General features: G+C 40.6%; 2 long non-coding RNA genes across 2 annotated transcripts in view; one reads left to right on the plus strand and one right to left on the minus strand.

The window, feature by feature from the left end:
- Nucleotides 1–21,286, plus strand: part of LOC144589216 (uncharacterized) — a 641,777-nt gene that overhangs the window by 380,583 nt on the left and 239,908 nt on the right. The window lies entirely within an intron of this gene.
- Nucleotides 793–20,682, minus strand: LOC110080856 (uncharacterized). Its single transcript, XR_012086019.2, has 4 exons — nucleotides 20,593–20,682; nucleotides 7,891–7,974; nucleotides 5,379–5,441; nucleotides 793–917 (listed from the first exon to the last, which is right to left on the minus strand). It is a non-coding gene; the product is annotated as an uncharacterized LOC110080856 (long non-coding RNA).

Raw genomic sequence — 21,286 nt, forward strand, 5'->3', positions numbered from 1 at the left:
TGCATGTCTCTGGACTTTGGCCCCGAGGTGCAACCATAGCTTCACACCACTGAGCACAGCAATAATAAGGGCGGCTTGTAAGGCAGAAGTGAGCTCTAATAAACAAACAGAGGGGCTCAATGGTAGCAGTTGGGGTGGGACTTTAAGTACACTTCATAGGCCACTGGCCTGGACCCATTGCCTGAAATGTGCTTTTTGCGTTGGCATGCACAGCCAGCCTCTGCCACCCGTGTGCTGCCGCTTATCAGAACTCTCCAACTTTGCCGGCAGAACAGATGCGCATTTCCTGCACTCTGGTTCTGCTGGGAGCGCAGGCGGTACGGCAGAAATAAATCACATAGAAGTTGCTGTCATTTCTCTACCTTGCTGCAAAAAAAAATCCTCCAACGGCAGCCACTGCCACCGCCTGACTGGCTTGGGCTGGCACAGTCTTTGAATGAAAAATCTGGGCAAGTGGCACCAGCCGCCCTCTCTAATTTTTAGCTAATACCTCCGTGGATTCTGTGTTCACATCTGGCCAGTGCCGTCATGCTGGGTGTAATTCTGATCAGCTGCTGCTCTTTCCCCAAGCAGGAAGACGGGGGCACCGCTACCCGACAGACTCAACAAGAGACTTGTTCCAAACATAACAACAGCACATCACATAGCCAGCAAAGGGTCTGCAGTGCAGGACTTTTCCCAAGGCATGAAGGGAGGGGGGAAGGGGAGAAAGAGAGAGAGAGAGAGAGAAATGTGTTAACTGTGCTAACAGTGCCAAGTAATATGCTTCGTTAAAAATTTAATCACCTGCAAGTGCAAAACAAGTGCAAAGCAATCATGTTGTAATTAGTACAGCAATTAACACCTCCCTCTCTGATAGCACATGCATCCTAGGAAGTGCAGGGTTGCAAGGGCGCTCACATCCTTTTCCTACAGAGCTGTAAGAGGAAAAAAATGGGGAAGGAGAGAGGAAGAAACGGACTTCAGTGGCTTCTTGGATATGTTTGTAATAATTGTGGATTTTTAAACAATTGCATGCACTCATGAAAATATCTACTCTTTTGGATACCACAAGAATATACTTTCTTCTTTGGGACCTCCACCATGACATCAGGCAACCTTCCGAAAAGGGCAGCAGAGCAAAGCAAAAGAAAACACACACACACACACAAGAGAACGTTAGATTTTGCACTGTCCCTGTGGACATTTAATTATTTTCTTTCCAACTTTGGTTTCAAATAAACCAGTGACTGGTACAAGGCGAACCCACGACTGTCACTCTCCCTCACTCTTGCCTTTGCTTTTTGCCTTGCTTTTTTTCTCTGGAGATTTCCTCTGATGAGTATCTCCAAACTGGTTGCAAGAAGACTCCAATTTGGGGAGTTCATAGGGTTGAACCTGCTTGGGTTGAGATGAGCTGTATCATAGATTTTGTAATTGTGCATTTTGTATTGAGTATTTGATGCATTATTGATTGGTGGCTGTTAGCCACTTTGGATTTATTCTGTTAAAGACCTGTCGACTCTAAATTATTGAAAGAAAAGAAAATGTATTTGCATTCATTCCACACACACCCCAGGACCTACCTGCTGTCTACATTAGCCTTTTTGCTACTGCCCTGGCTGAACAACTGCTTCTATTTTATTGAGATGATAAACTGGGATTCTATTTTCCCTCTCCTCTTTGTTCCTTTCCTTCTCTCTTTTTCACTTATGTTACTTCCACTAGCAGCACGTGATCTGGGCAGGATGGCAGCTCACCTCAAAACTGCCATAGGCCACAGATTATCCTTGTTCCAGTACTTTATAAATCACGATGTACAGTGCTGGTTTCAGATTAAATGGTATCCACTAATTCTGGATTTCTATTCCTTTAAGAATCATAAATACAGAAATACTGGTGACTCTTTACTGCAAATAAAATTAATGCTTCAAGGAAAGATGATTCATTGTATGCCATACACTTGAATGAGATCCTAGATTCCCAAATGATGAAACATAATTGTGCTCTAAGCTTGCAAGTCAACAGTATAACCTTCCTGAGGTTTTAGGGCCAGAGCCTTAAACCTAGCTCTTAGGATGTCAAAGGAAACAAACTCTTTCCCAAAAACTGCAAAATAGTATGCATGAAAGAGAAGGAAATGCAAAGACCATGATAAATTCAAAGCCAGTCTACAAATTCCACTAGTAGCAGCATGCCTTAAATGGCATTTCATGAAGTCATGAAGATGAACCCAAAATTTTGAGTTCCCAAGTTGCTAGCATTCCATTAACTGAGAATTTAGGTCCAAAATATGAGATTCGGAGAAGAAACTCCCAAAGCCAAGGGTCAAAATTAGGGGCTTGGAAACCCTGCAATGAAATATGCAATGAAAGGTGTCGGAACAGGCCAAAAATCATATTCCCTAACTCTTATCAAATTTAGCCAAATCATCATCCCTTCCTAGAGCCATCTAAGAGTAATAGTTAAAGCTAGCACCACAAAATATAAGGAGATCTGGAGCTCATCTTGTTCCTGCCTCTGTAATTTTAATACTGAATGAATATCCTTTGGGGTCTGAGAGGTTGCATGAAAAGCTGAAAGACATTTATTAAAAAATTGGGAATACTCTACAGCTACTAGCAGGGTGTGCCTTCAAATAAAATGATAATTAGTGAAAGCTCTGTAAACAGTTACTGAATATACTGTGTCCTTTTGCTTAAGCCTGTGTCATAGCAGCAAGACAGGCTTCATTAACAAAAGTGAGCAGTAAAGATTAAAAAAAAACCCCAAAACACTTAATCTCATTTTGCCTGCACAGATTCTCACATGTGACACAGAATCTCCACATTTTTGCCCACCAAACAGATGGCTAGAGTGACATCTGTGTGGCTGAGGTGATCCTGGGAGGTTGACAAAGTTGGGGGGGTGTCATACAATCAAGGATTTTGAGAATGTACCCCACGTCCTAGTTTTGTTCTGAGGGTAAAATGAGCTGGTCCCTTCCTTACCATGAGCAGCCACCATGCTCATAATGATGTGATTATACAAATTATATCTCTGCTAAAGGCACTGAGGTTGAGGAAACAGAGACCTGGCTGAGGACACCCTATTCATTTATGATTGAGGTAGCACTTCAGGTGGAGAAGAAGCAGTCTGTGGATGCTGTGAGTACCAGCAAAAGGGACCCAACCAGCCAGCCAGGTGACTCATTCCTATTCCACAGAACTAGACAAATTAATGGAAAATAAATCTTCCAGTGGCTACTAATCATAATAGCTATATGTTGCCTTTAGACTCAAAAGCAGCACAGCTATAAATGCCAGTGGTGTGATAATAACAGCGGGAGAGGACTACTGCCTTCTCCTCCTCCATGTAGATATTGTAGTGGAAACGGACAGCTACCGTAGGAAATACAACCATGGACGAGATCTGAAGTGAGGAACCTTGTGGCCTTCCAGACATTGTTGAACTACCAACGCCAGCCAGCTTAGCTTTTAGATAATAAAAGATTATCACTGATCTCTAACAATATCTGGAGGTTCAGAGTTTCCCCACTTGTGGATTTACTCTACATATTAATGCGCTGCAGAACCTACTTGCAGTTTCTCCGCTGTAATCACTTTCTGTAAACATAGCTCAGCCTTTCGCAGTAATTGCGCATGTCGAGTGGGATTGGCCATCCTCCATTTTGGGCCAAAAAGCTCTCTTGGCCAAGAATGGCTATGGTGCTGCAAAAATGACCTTGAAGCCATCTAATTCCAGCCCATCCTAACACCAAATCTCCTCTCCAGAAGCAGAACCCCTGGGATATTAAGAATGTTGTCATAGTCATGAGCTGAAACATGGGTTCATCAGAGGCCTAATGGAAAATATACTGCAGGAGCCTCTTGTAACAACATTGGCACCACATCAATAACATGCCTAAAAGTGTGTGTCTGTGAGTGAGGGGGAGGATCAACAACTTCCTTACTTTCTGTTCTTTCACCCATTATCTCCACAAACAAGCGTTGATGATTATATGAAATGAAAGGTTAATGAAAGCACACCTGCAGCTTCCTTATGTCTCCTTGCAGAAAGAAGCAGGCAGGCATTCTAGAATGATTTGGCAGAAAACAAAATAGCAGTACAAAGAAAGAAGGAAATTGTCCTTTTAAAAACAACATCCTAAACAGCATTGAGGGATGCTGGATTCTGAAATTAAATGGTACTTCTGTCAAACTTAAACATCCTTCTTGCTGGTTCTTTTGATCATGTAAGTTTAAAAAATGAAAGGATATATAGTATATATACTTCTAAGCTGTTGCACATGCATTACTTAGTCCTTCCTGAAATTACCATTAACTGCATTAGCATTAGGTATCTCCTGCTCATACACAAATATACAGTATGGGAAGTCAGCAGAGATGCTTCCAAATTAATCCTCATAGAGACCACGTTGCATAGAACTTGCACCTGCCTAACTGACATTAAAAACTCTGAAGCAGAAAGGGGAATCTTTGTCAATGGAACACAATAGCTATGGTGGGCAGGTATCAGGGAGTTACTATGCTTCTCTTGGAAACAAATCTCACAGCAAGCATTTCTGGCTAAGGAAAGAGACTGATTTTTATTTGCTAAGTGTCCCTAAAAGGTAGTTCCCCCCCCATCTCCATCTATTCTCAGCTGCAGCTAAGGCTCACTGGATCAGCACAAAGATGTTTGCACATTTATTGTAATCATTGTTGCAAGTACTACATAGACCATTCTTCCCTCTGACATGCAACACATTCCAACAATTTTATATTTAGGCACATCTTGAAAACTTGCGGTCTGCCAAAAATATTGGACAAACTCAAATTACTGGTCCCAGCTAGAGTAGACCCATTGAGTCTGTGGGATGTCTAATCCCTTAGCATTTGATTTAGTGGATCTACTGTAGCTGGGACTAGCAATTGGATTTAGGTCGTTGTATTTGAATTCTGTGTAATTTTTTATATTACACGTTTTATTGTTGTTGTACACTACTTTAAAATCTTCACTTTTAAGCACGGGATATAGCATGGAAACAAAAACAGGTACAGTAGGCCACTGAATCAGTGGAGATTGAGTCAACCCCTATGTACTGTAATTTCAATTGTTTTACTGGGTTTACTATAATTGTGACTTACTGCTGGATTTCAGCCACAGGTATGTTAACCCACCAAAATCATCCACAATACTGTGGAAAGATATTCTAGATCAATATTTCCCAACCTTGAATCCCCAGATGTTCTTGGACTAAAACTCCCAGAAGCCTTTACCACCAAGCTGTGCAGGCTAGATTTCTGTGAGTTGTAGTCCAAGTTTGATTATTTGTTATCTGAAAGTAATAAAACATAAGGTCAATGAGGTGATACATCATATCACATTGCTTCGCTTCACATCAAAAATTGACTTACATGTCTTCCCATTATCCTGCTTATTTCTTCATCATTTCTTTGGAGTGTGGTTTGCTTCCACAACTGCTTGTGAATGAAGTAGAATAAGGAAATGTGTAAATTGTTGCATGACTAAATTAAATGCTATTTTAACTAACAGCTAATAGTGTTTACTGCTGTGCAATTGTAATTTTCATATTTTTACTGTATCTAATGACTTTCTGATGATTCAGATTCTCTGTAGGGATACAAAATCATTATATTAAGGATGAGTGATTTTAGTATGCAATGACTGATCAGTACAATAATATGTAGACTCATGCTTCAGCTAGTAAATTAGATCATTTACACTACGGTGCTTGTCAATTCGTATGGGGGTTCTTGCATTGTAATTTACGTGAGCAATAAAGCCTGCTTAATACAAAGCAGCACAGGAGAATCCTAAATAGGTATCCCTTTGGCAAATGTAATCGAAGGACAGAGGGGAAACTACACATACTTAAACTTAGGGTGTGATCAGACAGGTGTTTAACCCGCTGTTTGAACTGCTGCGGGGACGGGTTGGTTCCTTCTCTTTGACAGCAATCACATGACATAATTGCTGGAGCAAACCAGATCATCCCCAGAGTGTTCCTACCTGCACCTTTTTTGGCTCCTGTTAGGGGCTTTCACTTTTTTTGGCGCAGGTAGGATCACATTGACCTGGCCTGTTTCTTGTCCATGTGACTGCTGGAAACAGGTCAAAAGTGAGCCTTCCTCTCATTTGGCAATATCGTGAAGTAACTTTTGAAAAAGAGCCGCTTCACAAGGTTTTGCAAATGAATCACTTCCTTGGCTCAGTGAAGGAAGTGACTGCTGTTGTTTTTTTATGGGGGGGTGGGGTTAAGTGTGCATTAGGGCAGCAAACATTTACTGTATCACTTTAGAGACCTAAAAGACTAATGGGAAGCCAATGTGTATTTTGACAGGCAAACTGACAGCAAGCTGTACTGCACTGCCTGGATACACATTAGACCAATTTTCTAATTATCACAACAGATTTTGCAGACTTTGTGGACACTTGGATCTGGGTATTAGCTGACACAGAACAAAGATTTTATGACAGTTTGCAGCTGACCAGCTAAAGTATCTTAAAGATCAAGTCATGAACGTCCTTCCCCCCCCCCCATTTCTGTCTTTAATAATAATCATGCGCCATCCAGTCAATTCTTATTTGTGGTGCCCCTTTTTGGGGTTTTCCAGGTAGAAAATACTCAGAAAGATTATTGGGGATTATTTATTCATAATGCAATATTTGGTTCAAAGTATGTATTGTCTCACTAAATTATCCCCTTGTTCATTCACTTACTACTTACCCATCAGCTGCATATATTGGCTGAAATCCTGTTGCTTAGCATAGTAAATCAAATGAAAGTAGGTCCATAGCATCAGAGAGCACTTGGTGAATCAAGTCCTCCATATGTTCCATTGATTCAAATGGACTTCTTCTAGTTATGACTTATTTTGCTAAAGTAAATTGCAAAGAGAGTAATTTGAATCAATGGAATTTACAGAGGAGTTGACTCACCAAATCCTAACTGACTCAGTTGGCCTACTCCGGTGTGACATATTGTGCTAAGTAACAAGATTTCAGCCATTGTCTGTTAAAGTGTAACTTCTGAAGCTTTACACTGCTTTGGGTAATATATTTGGTTCATTAATAGGGCTCCATACAGCTGTGTGCTGATAGGACCTTAAACAGAGGCTTGTAGGCAAAAGGAAGAAGAGGAGGGTTGATTGTATTTAAGGGAGCCTTCATGATTCATTTATTGTACTGAATATTATAGGATACAAATTGAAAGACATAGCACAAAAATCATGACCTTCAGTATTTTCTATAGTAGAAATGTAGTTCGGAAGCCTCAAAGCAAATAGAGATAATAGCAATAAGTTGAACTGCATTTTCTGTTCCTTGCTCCTGATGTGTGGGTTGTTCCTCTTTTTTGAAACCATGGATTTAACATTCATCCTCTAAGTGTTTATTCAGTGCTGTGAATATAGGAAGAATGTGTTCTTCTTCAAACAAGAAAATAATTGCTCACAAAGCCAGAGCAGCAAAGAATACAAAAGGAATCTAGAAGCTAAGGGCACTACTGATCATGGGCAGGAAGTAGCTCTGCCTGATCTCCTCCTGGCTGTTATTGTTGTTCAGGTAGAGATCAGGGAGTATACCCATTCATGGCAACAGGGCTTCCTCTTGAGCAAGGAGATACTGGAGACCTCTTTCATATGCTCTGAAAATGCCTTTCCATGTATGTAAGAATCAAACAGGATCCTGCCCTAAAGGTCAAACTAAACATTAAGAAATTCATAGTTGAACTTGATCAGTGGTTCTTCACCTTTGTTCCTCCAGATGTTTTTGACTTCATCTCTCAGAATCCATGGACATTGTCCATGCTGTCTGGCATTTCTGGGAGTTGATGTCCAAAACATCTGGAGGACCAAAGGCTGATTTTGAGATCCCATTCACATCTATAATTTAAGTGTTCCTTACCACTGTTGTACTGTTTGTGTGTCTGTGTATGTTTCGTTTCATCCTTTACCAAGAACACATTGACTTCCAGATGAGAATGTCGATCTGAATGAATAAACAAATATAAACAAAAATTTGTAAACAATATTTTGCCTGCGAGATTTCCAAAGGAGCATCCAACAAAGGCCTTCTTCCCTCAATGCTGAACAATTCCAACTAGCCCTGAGCAAAAGGTCTGGGCATCTATTGACAGACAGAGTAGCTTGCAAGGTAAAGGAAGCCCTGCCAGCTCTCATCTGATAAATTAAGCAATGGCCTAGCACCACAGAATGGCTGCCATAGACCACTCTTTCTGGACAAGAGGATCATACCCTGTAGCACATGCTGGAAGAGAACATCCTTAAAATAGTCATCCCAGCTAAAGCTTTCCTAACGAGATCTTGTTGCAAAGTTGAAGGGCTTCAGTTTAAGTCCCTGAAAACAGCTAATCTGGCTATTGGCCAGTACTGTATGAAGGAAGGAATGGGTTTATTGTTGTTGTTGTTGTTTAGTCATTGTTGTTGTTGTTGTTTAGTCATTAAGTTGTGTCTGACTCTTCATGACCCCATGGACCAGAGCACGCCAGGCCCTCCTGTCTTCCACTGCCTCCCGGAGTTTGGTCAAATTCATGCTGGCAACTTCGATGACACTGTCCAACCATCTCGTCCTCTGTCGTCCCCTTCTCCTCTTGCCCTCACACTTTCCCAACATCAGGATCTTTTCCAGGGTGTCTTCTCTGTAATACTGAGTAAGTATTACAGTGTAATACTGACACAGAAAGAGGAAGCAATTCAGCTGACCAGCATTTAGACACATGCAAATCTTTCAATGGAGTGTACCCAAGGTCTACCATCTGCCGCTGAGAACAATAGGTATTTAAACATATCCTTCAGTAGCCCCCCCCCCCAAAAAAGGCCCTCCAAGTCCTTCAGAACTCTTCTACAAGGCAGAGCATCATAAAACTTGGGCGAAAGAGGAAGCAGAAAAGTCCCAAATTCATCCCAGTCAGACATTACAGCTATGGGACCCACTGTTATTTACTCTCCAAAATAAAGAAGTTCAGCAGGTTTGCACAGCCAGCTGAAGGTGCGGGCTTATCCGTTTGCCCCTGCGGGAATGTAGAACCAGTTACCCTGTCTGTATAGAAAAACTTGCCAAACTATCAGTTCATTGTCTTTTTATCAAAGCATGTGTTGGCATGAAGTGGGAAGCCCTTTTCAACCTCTCCCACTCCTCTACCCAAGTTTTGCAATCCCCAGACAGATGAGGAACTCTGAAAGGCTCAAAAACTTTCTACTTAAACATTGGTGATCCGATAAAGGTATTACTCAACTCTTTTTAAAAATTTCTGTTATGGACTACACCATTTAGTTTCCTTTTCTATAAATATAACCTAAGTACATTTGGGATCTTTTGTCACGTAATGGATAACCTTTCTGTTACCCAGCATTTTATATTGTGCATATGGGAGTCACAGTTCATCCATCTATACCAGAATCATATCTAGGCACTCAGGAAGTTAACGGGAATGTTGCCAGTGCCTACAGAGCCAGGATTTTATTCACTAATGAATAGCAACATAATCTAAATCCAATGTCCATAATTCAATACAAGGATTGGGATTGGATGTCTGTAATCGGTGGTGTGTTTTGTTTTCTTCCATGTATGCAGATACAAAATGATCCTTTGGTAATAGAAAGACAAAAGGAAATAGGATTAAGGTTGCTATGGGAACTCAGAATTTTCTGACTTGTGTGTGATTAAAATCTTAACTGTAACATTTCATTAAAATGCGTCGTTAGGGGCTTTTCAAAAATGATGTTTAGCATTATTGAACATTTTGGTTCTTGTGCCCTTTGCATATTTGGGCAATGTATGTATTTAGCCAGAGAGCACAAAGGTCTCTCTCTCTCTCTCTCTCTCTCTCTCTCTCTCTCTCTCTCACACACACACACACACACACACACACACACACACACACACACACACACACACACACAGAGAGAGAGACAGACAGACAGACAGACAGACACAGACACAGACACAGACACAGACACAGACACAGACAGACACACACACACACACACACACACGTAGTGCATCTCTCTCTGGCATGAGGTGTGTATGCTTTCATAATTTCCAATAATATCAACAGGAGTTAGGCATGTAAATCTTCCATGTGCAGTAAGAACAACTGGCCCTGTAGAGCATGAAAGCATTATATTAAACTCATTTTTCTCAGCGTAGGTATAAATAGACTTCTAACATCCAGATGACAAGCAGAGAGTTAAAGGCTGCACATTGCTAGGTATCATGCATCAACCCACTTATCTTTATTGTCACACGCAACAATGGGGGAAGCAGAAATCTAGCTGCACTAAAATGCAACATTTGAAAGCAAACAGGCTTTTCCCAAGAAAGCCATCAACTGCATACAGAATGTTTAAATATTCCTTTCCTTTATTCTCTCTATGGGACAAACCAGATGTTATACAGGAGACTTGTTTGGGATTTTTAGAGGCCCATTGAAGTGGATAAAAGTGGTTCAGTTTTGATTGCAATATTGGCACTGAGGGATGTTTCAGCCCACAACCAACCAGAACTATTATCCCAATCTAAATTGTTCCCAAGAATGCTGTTTGCTCTTCCCATGCCTTATTTGTTTTTCCCCAGAGGGGATAATAAGGGCTTTGGTGACATGACATAATTTAAATGGGGGGGGGGGGAGGGAGAAAGAGAATAAATATCAAACACACACAGGTTTTAGGAGATCCAAAAATGGCTCTCCCATATCACATCTGTTGAGAATGTCTGTTTCTAAAAGTGTGTATATTAAATTCAGAGGTTAGATATGTTTCTTTGGGGTCCTACAACTCCCAGAATGCCCCAGCTAGTATGTATCCTAGCCATGCTGGCTGGATTTCTAGTTCAGAGACATAATATGTCCCAAATCTGTTTAATGTGGTTTACGGTCACCAACACTTGGTGCCAGATTACTCTGGAATAATCAGTTTTTATCTATCCATTTTCTGTAGAGGGGATGGAGGCTGCACAGGAAACACTTCTCAACGACAGTTTGAGTGCATGGACTCAATGACTGAGTCATTTACTCTGTCTCGAAAGGGTCTTAATATCTTGGTCTGCCTTTTCTAATTTTTACTTGTTTCTAAAAAATAAAGTCTTGTAAGGATTGCAACACATACATAGGTAATGTGCAAGGAGCACACAAGGGAGTGCTATACAAATATTATAATAGATCCTAGCCAAATGACCATTCACTGATGCTTGTTTTATACTATAGGCAGGCAAAGTAACATCTGGCAACATGGATCAACATCTGGTGCTGAAATGGAACACTTCTGCTCATACGTTTGAAGGCTTATTTGTAGGAAAAGCCTAAGCTTGACGAAACAAGTCAAATTGGACATGATTTCAGAGATTACGTGACTATTACATGAGAAAGGTTATATTAAACAACTGAATGCTGAATGCTGTTCCACAAATGGACAACTCCCTCACCTCACTGAGAATATCTCTCTTGTCTGAAAATCTTTGAATGAACACATCAAAAGTTGTGGAGGTTGAGACATCATGAACTCAAGCAATGATGTAAATAATCCAGTACTTGTTTCATGTTACTCATGTGAGACACTGCTTGGTCTGTCACCAAAAACAACAGCAAAAAAGACCACTCAGCTTTAACATGTATAGTTCTGCCAATCAAATGATAAAGAGCAGAATCAAGCCTTTGCAATAAAAAGAGGCTTTCTCTTAAAGCATGATCACTGCTTTCATTTTCATCTAGGTCTAGGCTTCAGCTATAGAGGTATCTACTCATGAGTAGTCCCCTGAGACTTTCCAGGGACTGCTCATCAATGACTGGTTCCAGAATTATGTCTGTGCGCACTGACTCTTACAATTGCCTCATTTACTTTGCCTTTTACTGTCTATGCCAGAAGCTGGGATACCTAGACGTAGAAAATGCATTGTACTTCAGCCTGCCTTGGCTATTTTTACCTGAAAAGAATGAAAGCAAAGCTCCTGTGTAATTCTAATTGTTTTTTAACTTGTACACTGTTACTTCCAGCAGCCTCGTAATGAGGGCTCAGACAAAAAAAATGAAGCATATAATAGGAGCCTACCATTCCTCTTCTTAAAAAAAAGGATACAGATATATATATAACTGACCTGCAGTTCTGGTTTGACTGTAGTTAAGAATATTAGCATGTTAACCTTCTTTTATTACATTACATACATGAAAACAATTAAAGCTGGGATTCTTTCCAGTACATTTTCATCTTTTTCTGTTCCCTCTGGCCTTTTTCCATCCATTTCAAAAGATGTATATAGCATCAACAGAACATTCCCTCATGCTGTGTGTGGGGGCTTTCCTTTAAGGCTTTGTTTTTTTCTTCTTAACAACTGTCTGCCTTTCAAGCGTAGCCAGCTACAGTCTATCACAGAGCCACTGTGGCAACAACAAAAAAACAAACAAACTGACAAAAGTTGGGGTGGATGGTTTTTGTTGTCGTAGTTGCTTAAATGTGTCATCAAATTAAATCCAAGATTGAAATTCAGCTTCTTCGTTTATTGTCTCCCCCCCCCCCCAACTCTCCTTTCCCCTTCACTATGGTAAATGGTAATTAGAGTCAATAATCTTTTGCTGAGAGAGCACCTTGTCCTTAACAGTGTTTATATCATCATCATCAAAGATCTGCCTGGAGGGCCCTGGCGTGTTAATAATTTAAGGTGTGCACGGCCTAGTTATAGCAGGAAGCCTAGTTATTGAGTTTGTAAAGCAGCTGATGATTTATGGGAACACCTTGCGTGAGTCATGCTCATTAAATAAAATACTTTGGCTTAATAAGGAACACAGGGGTAAAAACCAGTTCTTCCCATTGCAGGGGCAAACAGGCCGTTGGAAATGGTGTTGTTTTTGGTGTCACCTGCTGAATGGCAAAGGAATATTTTTGCCTCCATTTTAAGAGGCAAATCAAGCCTTAGCCGATCAGGATGTGAGGCTTTCATGGATGGCAAAATTGTCAGTTGCTTTTCTACCACATTGGGGGCTGGATTTAGACATTTCTCCCTGAATGCCATAATGATAGACACTAGGATATCTCATTCTGGCCCTGAGTAAAGTCTCCGTGCTGCTACCCCTCAAAATACAGATAGGAAGTGTTTCATTAATACTAGTATAGTTCCCCACCCACCATCTCTCCACATTGCCGTGTCCTCCAGTTAAATCCTTTGATAGTAAGAATGTTAAATCTCTCTTTAAAAGGTTGCTAATTAAGAAACCAGAAATGTTCATGGAAATGAAATTACCAGGGGAGGGGGGGCATGAATCAATATTCATCTGTTAAATGTAGCTTGCATTTTAAAGTCATAGCTGTATTTTCCACTTAAATACCCATGATTTATTCTGATACTTGACGGATTCCAAAGATTGTAGCGGAGCTTAAGGTTACTGCATTGAATCTACAGCACAAGCCATCAGGAACTTCTATTGAACATGGACCATTGGAGAGAATCAGGTATGTACAGAGATAAAATGGCTGAAATCCTGTTGCTTAGCATAGCAAGTCACACTAGAGTTGGCCAACTGAATCAGTAAGGATTTGGTGGGTCAACTGGTCTGTAAATTCCATTGATTCAGCTAGAGCAGACCCATATTATGAACAGAATTGTTTCTTTGATAGTGTTTACAGTTTACAGTTGCCATTCAAAATCCAGAGGTGTTCCCATGGACTTTGTTACATGATAAGCTACTCGTATATGACACAGGTGTACTTTCAAATAAAAGCAAAGTTCTTCCTAGACTATGGCCAGAATCCTGTTTGCCATGGTGTAACATAAAATTACACCAGCATAACTTTACCAGGTGATACACACTGACAAAGTGGATTGCACAATTCAGCTTGCACAGTTGGTCATACACTTCCTGCCACAACTGATTGCACAATGCACCGATGGAAGTGCTTTGTGGATAGCACCTTAACCTTGGTGCTATTGTAGGTACCAGGAGGATAACATTGATTTATTCCCACATAGCTGTGCAACAGGGTTCTGATCATTGTAATATTAATAGTTACATTTTGTAATGATATTTCATTTTGTATATCATTACTTTCCCTCTGAAACATTAATTTGAGTTAGGATTTCCTTTGTAAAATATTTTGATTCAGGCTGCAGTGCTTTAACAAACCAAAATGCGACTTTTAAACCCAACTTTCTTTTTCTTGTCAAATGTCTTCTGATGCGCATGAAGATAAAAGGTAAGACAAGCCCTCGTTTCAAATTCTGGCCCGCATTTGGCATTGGCTAATATCCTGGCCCGCATTTGGCATTGGCTAATATCAATGTGTTATCTTTTCTTCCATGAAGCAAGGACCACAATTGTATATGCTGTTCCTCTTCCCAGCCTTCATACATCCAGCTGGCTGTTTACATAGAGGCTACATATAATGCATTCATTTCTCTTCTCACACTCTGGAAGCCTGTTTATTTCCAAATACCTGCTATATAGCCACCTAGTCTTGGTGCAGACATGCCACTGAATGTGTGGAGTTTGGCCAGTGCATGTCACCTCTGCTCATCCTACTCCACATAACAGAGTCGACCCTTAGGTATCTGACTGCAGAACCAGGGATTTGGAGTTTGATCTCCTCTGTGCCTCCCTGACAGGGGCTGGACTCAATACCAGGGCTGGGCTCAATAATACATAGTGTATCTTATAGCTCTGCAGTTCTAAGATGGTGATGATGATGATGATAATTCTGGAGGAGAGAAACAAGATATCGGAAGAGAAAGCTGTGTGATACTATGTCTGCCTTGCACCCCAGAAGCCCAAGGACATTCCCTATTACCTGTATTGAAGAAAGATTCAACTGCTAGCCCAGATGGCTTACATACATGGATTAAGAGAGGCGCCATCTTGTTCCATGCTTCAAGTGGAAGAATGCCATGGGCTTTCTTTAGTGTATTAAAAAGCTGAGGCATAATTAAGGCCAACAATGGGACAAACTTTCATGCATAATAGAGCTGGAGGAGGCCCTGTTTCTAAGGAAATCTGTTCCCATGGACTTCAGGTGTCTCATTTTTCCCTGGTAATAGCGTATTACTCCACAAAGTGAGAAAAATGCAGACAAATTCTACTAACCCGTTATTAGGAACATTGGTTGCCAACCACTACAGTTACAACTAGATTCATGACTCTAATTTATGTGCAGAAAGCAGCCAGGATGGACAGAAGCTGCCAGCCATTAAAAGTCACATTAAGTATCTCACACTTGAGACAATACCCATGAGATTGCCAAACCACTTGTTAAAAGCTAACTATAGGTTAAGTAAGAGACACTTCTTCAGGGTATACCAAAGTTCCTGTAAATACTGAAAGCAAGGATGAGGAGCGTGAAATAAAACATAGCTGCTACAACATAAAATTCAGCATGCCCAAGCAAGAAATGAAAAAGGTAACCCAATGCAGTGGAAGTTTCACATGAATTATATCATGTATGTCACAGACCCTGTGGACAGTGAACAAAAGAGTTAGAGGTAGATCGCATTCTTCTCTTAAATACATTTAGCAACAATTAAATCACCAAATGCTCAATAGGGACCTGGGTCTGTGATGCAGGGGCATGACAACTGTGGGGAAGGGGAGTTCACATTTTTACTCAACTCAGTCATTCCCCAGAAGATCATGTACATGTTACATGTCCAGCATTTGTTTGAATGTGGAAATGGGCCATTATAGACAAAATGCCACACATGCAGCTTTCATGTTACCTCAAATGCAATCCTTTTTAGGATGTTGACTTTTAAAAAATTTAAAGCAGCTATAGAGTCCACATTTCTTTCTTTCTTTCTTTTCCTTCCTTCCTTCCTCCCTCCCTCCCTCCCTCCCCCCCCCCAAAGGCTGCTATAGCACTTTCTATCCATCTAGATCTAGGTTGTGTTGTTGGGAGAAGAGAGCAGTTCTGTCTGTCCATACCGTTTTCCTGCTGATAACTCCTCCCTTCAGATTCCTGCTTGCTGCCATTAGCAGCACCATGAGACAAGCCACAGTTTGAGAAAAGGGTCATTTTCAGTGGCAAAACAGAGCAGCAAAAAGGAATAACACCCCATTATCATCCTGATCTGAATGGAAGGCAGTGTGCTTGCCAAAGAAAGGTGTGAGGAAGTATTCCAAGCAGAGCCAAAGGGCACAGTTACTATAACACCAAGTAGAATAAATTCAGGTGCTTCTGTATTATTTTCTAACAATCATCACATTGCTGTCATTGAAATCATTAGTACACTGACTGCAACCCAGAACTAATTTGTGGGATCCACTGCAACAAGATGGAGCGATGGCTGCTAGTTAGATTACTCTTGTACTGAAACAGCACACTAAGGCACATCCAGTCATGGCCAAAAATATTGGCACCGTATTTGCGAAGGCTTTCACAGCCAGGATCTGATGGTTGTTGTGGGTTTTTCGGGCTCTTTGGCTGTGTTCTGAAGGTTTTTCTTCCTAACATTTCACCAGTCTCTGTGGCGGCATCTTCAGAGGACTGGAGTTAGAACTCTGTGCTCTTACTCCTGTCCTCTGAAGATGCCAGCCACAGAGACTGGTAAAACATTAGGAAGAAAAACCTCCAGAACACGGCCAAAGAGCCTGAAAAACGCACAACAACCAATATTGGCACCCTTGCAATTCTGTCAGAAAATGCAACCCTTCTCTCAAAAATTTGTTGCAGTTGCAAATGTTTTGGTACTCACATGTTCATTTCTTTGGTTTGCATTTGAACAACATAAAAAACAGAGAAGAAAAATCAAATCAGATACAATCCCACACAGAAACTCAAAAGTGCACTGGCCAAAATTATTGGCACCCTGTCTAAATTGTAAGAAATAATTGCTTTTCAAGCATGTGATGCTCCTTTAATTTGTATTTAGACACACCTGTCGCAAGTAGGAAGTGTGGGCAATATAGTAATCATACCCGCAACCAGCTAAGATGGAGAAAAGTTGACTCAACCTTTGTGTGTGACTCTGAACATGGAGGAAAGAATTAAGTGTAAAGAGTTGTCTGTGGATTTGAGAGAAAAAATTATGGGAAAACATCAACAATCTCAAGGCTACAAATCCATCTCCAGAGATCTTAATGTTCCTGTGTCCACTGTGCGCAATATGAAGAGGTTTACAGCCCATGGCACTGTAGCTAACCTCCCTGGATGTGGACGGAAGAGCAAAATTACTGAAAAACAACAACAAGGGGTTCTTCAAATGGTGGATGCAGAACCCAGATTAACTTCCCAACAAATTCAAGCTGATCTGCAGACACAGGGTACAACAGTTTCAGCTCGCACTATTGGTCGCCGTCTGAATGAAAAGGGACACTATGATAGGAGACACAGGAGGACACCACTGCTGATACAAAGGCATAAAAACAAGACCGGAGTATGTGACAAAACCACAATCCTTCTGGGAGAATGTACTGTGGACAGATGAGATGAAAGTAGAGCTTTTTGGTAAAGGACATCATGGCACTGTTTACAGAAAAAGAAACAAGGCCTTCAAAGAAAAGAACACAGTCCCTACAGTCAAACATGGCGAAGGTTCAAAGATGTTTTGGGATTGCTTTGCTTCTTCTAGCACTGGATGCCTTGACTGTGTGAACGGTATCATGAAATCTGATGATTACCAAAGAATTTTGGGGCACAATGTAGTGGCCAGTGTCAGAAAGCTGCATCTCCAGCAGAGGTCAAGAGTCTTCCAGCAGGACAATGACCCGAAACACACTTCAAAAAGCACTCAGAAATGGTTACAAACAAAGCACTGGAGAGTTCTGAAATGGCCAGCAATGAGTCTAGATCTGAATCCCATAGAACATCTGTGGAGAGATCTCAAAACAGCAGTTGGGAGAAGGCATCCTTCAAATCTGAAGGCCCTGGAACAGTTTGCAAAAGAAGAGTGGTTCAGAATTCCAGTAGAGAGGTGTAAGAAACTCATTGTATCAGATTTGACTTTTCTTCTCTGTTTGTGTGTGTGTGTGTGTGTGTGTGTGTGTGTGTGTGTGTGTGTGTGTGTGTGTTGTTCCAACACAAACCAAAGAAATGAACATGTGAGTACCAAAACATTTGCAACTGCAACAACTGCAATTTCTAAGAGAAGGGTTGCATTTTCTGACAGAATTGCAAGGGTGGCAATATTTTTGGCCATGACTGTAAGTAAGTGAACTGAACTGAAAGGGAAGGGAATAGGGAGATAACTGAACATGTCTTCTCATCTCTCTTATGGTCTTTTACATTTGTGTAGCTATTATTTCTACAGTTACAAGCTTATATGTGGGGGGCAGAGTGGGAGTGAAATGAAAGCTGATTTTCCAGTGCTGTGTCATACTAGATTTAAATACAATTCTACAGGACCACTGTAGAAATTACACAGGGTATCCTATTCTTAATGTTAGGCTAAATTCAGCTGTTAGCAGATATACTGAATCAGTGGAACTTATATACATGTTGACTTAAGTCTCATTTATTTAATAGGGCTGCTCTAACTGGAATTAGTCATTGGATTTAGCCTCCACTTCTGGTCCAGCAGAGGCAGGAAATGTTAATTTTGAGGGACTAAAAACTCCCAGAAGGCCCCAGCTATCACGGCTGTTGATCATGTTGGCTAAATAGATACAGGTTTTTAAAAAAAGTTAGTTTCTGCAGCATAAGTGTCCCAATCATCCAAAGCAAGGAGAGTAGGTACAAACAGAGTGGGCGCACTCTTACTAGAGCAATTGCTTTTTATTATTACTATTATTATTATTATTATTATTATTATTATTATTATTATTATTATTATTATTATTATTATTATTGTTGTTGTTGTTGTTGTTGTTGTTGTTGTTGTTGTTGTTGTTGTTGTTGCAAAAATATAGCAGGGTTGGGTCGCACAGCCTATTTGAAGCAATTCCAGTTCTGACCTTTTTAATATGTAGCTGTAAAGTTGTGTGGAGTATAAATCAGTATGTGTGTTCACATACTGATAGTCCACAAGGTCACATTCACACCCCCACTAGCTGCCTGGTGCCATCATTTTCACACCCCTAGCAATGGCCAGCTGGCTATTGGACCGCCCATGTTCCTAGCACACTGGCCATCCTGCCAGTCCTGGTACATCTGCTCTATACCTGCCACTATGCTGCCCAGCTGCTGAACTATTCTCCATGTCTGGCCTGTTTGGTCTGTGCCCACCCAGCACTGACTCTGCACCCACAGGTTTTCTACTTCTCCGCTGGCTCCTACATTGGCCACAGATAGGTGGCTGCAGGGACAAATTTATTGATGAAGTGATGCAATGCTAAATATTTTCAGAATTTTTTTAAAAGGAAGATGGAAAATGGCTGTGCCCTTGCAACCGAAAATCCACATAGGCACAAATTAAAATGACAGCAATGTTTACATTCTGTTCACATCCACAAAACCGCATTGAATTGAACTGATTTAGAAGCAAAGTATTTTAAAAAGCCCTTGCCGGTCAGTAGAGAAAAACATGCTTTGCAACCCAAATAAATCAATTTCACCCTTGCCTGAGAATTTATAAATTGATTTAAATAAGACTAAAATTGATTCAATTGTAGTTTTTATTGCCTATATGACTGAGCCATCAATTAAGCTTTCTTCCCAAATCATGTTCTTAGCTTCTTTCATTCTGAATTTCATTTTATTCCATATGTCCAAAGATGTGGACATGATCCGTGAAAGGTCATATTAAAATGTAATAGTCTAAGATGCCAGGTGCTTTCGTCTTTTTTGTTTTGTTTTGTTTTGTTTTGTTTTAGGGGTTTGTCTTTGGATTTTGCCTGATCTTTCCCTAATGATACTGACCAGCAGACCAGGCCAACATGTCCATGATTTCCCAGAGACGGTTAAGAAGTTTTTGTTTAGACAGGCTCTCACAGCATGATATGGTTGTTGGCTTTATTGCTGTCAGGAAATGGTTTTATTCCATGAGCTTTGACTCTTGTCAAACAGTTTTAATTGATTTTATTGTGTATTTTAATATTCTCTAAGCTATCTTGTGAGTTTATATCTTCAGCTTGAAGGTCGAAGATATCTATAGATCCATTCATAGATAAATACAGATATATTATATAGATAGAGCATTTAGCTACATGGCTTGGATAAAACAGGGAAAGGTTGCTTCCTGTTAGTTGCATACCAACTTTGCATGCCATTTTCTTTAGAAAAGCAAGAAGTTCCGTAACACGTCAAGTAGGAAAGTATTAACACATTGTAAATCACAGCAGGCTCAGCATGCATTTCCTGATTAGCTAACAACAGGTAGTGGTTCACAAATTTAAGAGTGTATCTTGTTAGCAGTGTTCTTTGGGTCCACATGTTGTAGTCTAGCGTGGCTAGTACTGGTTGTACAAAAAGAAAAGATTTACTAGGAGCAGAAAATACTTGCAATGTAGATCACTTCGACAAATATTGACATTTAAATTATTTCTAACTGGGGAGAAGTCAAGAGACCTGTACTGTATTTTCTTTCTTATAATTTACAGCCTAGCTTGCTAACAATGCTTTATAAAGAATATTGTATGTGTGTGTGTGTGTGTGTGTGCATGCGCACATGTATGTGCACATATGTATGTGTACTTATGCCATTAAGTCAGTTCCAACCTACAGCAACACTTCTTACCCAAGGCCAGAGAGGCTGGATTTTCTCCAGGGAAGCACAGTGAGGATTCGAACTCATGATCCTTGTCACTCCAACTCCTTGAGATATCCCGTCAGCCAGGATGATAATTACTTCACAGTATTTTAAGCCACATGTGATATGCTAGGGGGAAATAGAAAGAGTACTTTATGAATTTCACATCTTACTGTGCTCTGTTCTTAAAGAAGAGCACATGCGTAATCAAGAAAATGTGAAAAGCAGAGGTGGGGAACTTCTGGTCCAAAGGCTAAATATGTCTCTATGAATCACTCAGTATGGGCCCCCAGACAGTCTCTATGCCCTGCTTCCTCTGTGGCCTTACACCAGCTTACTGACATTATGTAGTCCATTCAAAAGTAGATGGAGTGACCTTTGTTGGAGCAGGAAAATACCTGGATTCAAATGTCTTCCTTCCATCTTCCAGCACTCATTACATATTGAAGAGAGGTAAGTGTTGTAACTCCTACAACATTTGTCTCTGGTGTTTCTCATTTTGGGCTCCTGCTACAGCCATTGATGAATACTTTACCCTAACCGTAGGCCCTAATAGTTTTCAACTAAGATAATACAAACTTTGGAGGAAAAGAGGGTTCTTCTGTTCTATGGTACTGGACCTCCTGTCTGCATCTACCTTTCCACTCTGTTAATCCCACTTCCACCACTGATGCCCATAAGG

Source organism: Pogona vitticeps, chromosome 4 (genome assembly GCF_051106095.1).
Source record: "Pogona vitticeps strain Pit_001003342236 chromosome 4, PviZW2.1, whole genome shotgun sequence".
Taxonomy (NCBI): Eukaryota; Metazoa; Chordata; class Lepidosauria; order Squamata; family Agamidae; genus Pogona; species Pogona vitticeps.